At 54.9% G+C, this 2,392-nt stretch overlaps 1 non-coding gene across 1 annotated transcript; it reads right to left on the bottom strand.

The window, feature by feature from the left end:
- Positions 1-1,879: 1,879 nt before the first annotated feature.
- Trnaa-cgc lies at positions 1,880-1,957 on the bottom strand. Its single transcript has one exon. It is a non-coding gene; the product is annotated as a tRNA-Ala (tRNA).
- Positions 1,958-2,392: the final 435 nt, after the last annotated feature.

The following is a 2,392-nucleotide window of genomic DNA, read 5'->3' as shown; positions in this document are numbered from 1 at the left end:
GAAAAAAACAAAAAACTGTCAGCACTGTACACGAACACTGATGATTGAGATGACATGTGAACGATGGAGCGTGGGCGGCGAAAACACTGAAGCACAAACACGACGGCACACATACAAAAACCGATGGCGATGACCTCCAGCGCACAAGTCCGGGGACCTGCCAAAAGTGGAAAACGGTGGGGGAAGAGGGAGAGGGGAGGGTGGAGACGCCAGTGGCAGAGGAGATAGGGGGAGGAAAGAAGGTGTGGGGGATAGGGGAAGCCAGGGGGGAGGAATGGATGAGGTAGAGAAGGGAGAGAGGGCGCCCTAAGGAAAAACACTGGAAGAGGAGGATCAAAGTTGATAGGAGGGGTAGATGGAGGGGATGATGGCATCATCAGCGAGGGGGAGCTGGTAGAAGCCACCTTGGGAGAGGGTATGGAGAGTGGAGAGATGGTGAGCAGGTAGGATGCAGGCGTGACAGCGGATGGGGGTGGGAGAGGATGGGAGACAGAAGCGGGTGAGGGGGATCAAGTTTACGGGAGGCGTAGAGGATCCGGATCCATTTGAGGAAGAGGAGGAGGTGGGGGAACGGAATAAGGTCGTACAGGATCCGCGTGGGGGAGGGGAGACGGATGCGATAGGCGAGGTGGAGAGCATGGCGTTTGAGGATTTGAAGAGATTTGTAAAAGGTAGGAGGGGTGGAGATCCAGGCAGGGTGGGCGTAGCGGAGGATATGGCTGATAAGGGACTTATAGGATTGGAGGATGGTGGAGGGGTCCAGACCCAATGTGGGGCCAGAAAGGAGCTCGAGGAGACGGAGTCGGGAGCATGTCTTTGCTTGGATTGTCCGGAGATTGGGGGGGGGGGGGGGGGGTCCATTAGAGGCGACGGTCAAGGGTGACGCCAAGGTACCTAAGGGTGGGGGTGAGGGCGATAGGACGGCCATAAATGGTGAGGGCGGCTCGGTATATCACCGTTGATAGATGGCTTGGTTCAAATGGCTCTGAGCACCATGGGACTCAACATCTTAGGTCATAAGTCCCCTAGAACTTAGAACTACTTAATACTTAAACCTAACTAACCTAAGGACATCACATACACCCATGCCCGAGGCAGGATTCGAACCTGCGACCGTAGCAGCCCCGCGGTTCCGGACTGCAGCGCCAGAACCGCACGGCCACCGCGGCCGGCAGCGTTGATAGAGCTCGCTGAACTCTGTCTTCCTGGAGGTGTGGCGCTGCCCGCTCTTTGGCGCGCGGTTCAGCGCCTTCTTGATGCCGTTTCGCGGCGCTGCGCTGGGCGGTGTGCAGTCGATGCTTTAGGACTGCCCAAAAGCATCACAAGATATCTTGTCTTTTTACAGTGTCCAGTCACATTACTGTGACGCCCTGTCAAAAGCCTGGATAACTAACTTTTGTAGCGCGAATCACTGCAAGAAGTTCAGGAAGAGAGGCAATGAGGTTCTGGAATGTACCGACCGGGATATGAAGCAATGACGACTCCATTGCCGTGGCACGCTACGCCAGGTTTCTCTGCCGAGGATCCGTACCGCGAACAGCCCCATCAAGATGGTTTCACAGTATCTCGATTGGGTTAAAAACCGGGGAGTTTGGCGGCCAGGACAACAAGGTAAGCTCATCCTGGTGCTCTTCGAACCGCGCACGTATACTGTGAACCTGTGTTACACGTTGCAGTGTCCTGTTGATAGATGCCATCGTGCCGAGGTGGTGGTGGTGGTTAGTGTTTAACGTCCCGTCGACAACGAGGTCATTAGAGACGGAGCGGAAGCTCGGGTTAGGGAAGGATTGGGAAGGAAATCGGCCGTGCCCTTTTAAAGGAACCATCCCGGCATTTGCCTGAAACGATTTAGGGAAATCACGGAAAACCTAAATCAGGATGGCCGGAGACGGGATTGAACCGTCGTCCTCCCGAATGCGAGTCCAGTGTGCTAACCACTGCGCCACCTCGCTCGGCCGTGCCGAGGAGAAACAACTACATGTAGGGGTGGACATCGTCCGCAAGGGCAGCCACATACTTGTGTTCATCCATTGTACCTTCTAGAATGAAGATATCATCCAAGGAACGACAGGAAAACATTCCCCGGACCATAACGTCCTCTCCTAGTTGCAGGTGGTTTGTTTTCTGACGTATCATGCCGTACACGCCAGCGGCCATCTGTCCGATGGAGCATAAAACTTTATTTATCTGAAAACGCCAACCGTCGCCACTCAGTGGGCGTTCGGTTGCGGATTGGCATGCAAATTACAGCCTTCGCCGCCAATGAGCAGCAGTCAGTGTGGGTGTTTGAACGAGGTAGCTGCTGCGGAAGCCGATACGCAGCAACGTTCGCTGAACGGTCGTTGAAGAGACTGTTGGTAGCTGTTGGTACATATGGGCGGTCGGCTACCTA

Source organism: Schistocerca piceifrons, chromosome 7 (genome assembly GCF_021461385.2).
Source record: "Schistocerca piceifrons isolate TAMUIC-IGC-003096 chromosome 7, iqSchPice1.1, whole genome shotgun sequence".
In the NCBI taxonomy this organism is placed as follows: Eukaryota; Metazoa; Arthropoda; class Insecta; order Orthoptera; family Acrididae; genus Schistocerca; species Schistocerca piceifrons.
The sequence above is the reverse complement of the archived record's forward strand: the minus strand, read 5'-3'. Positions and strand labels throughout refer to the sequence as shown.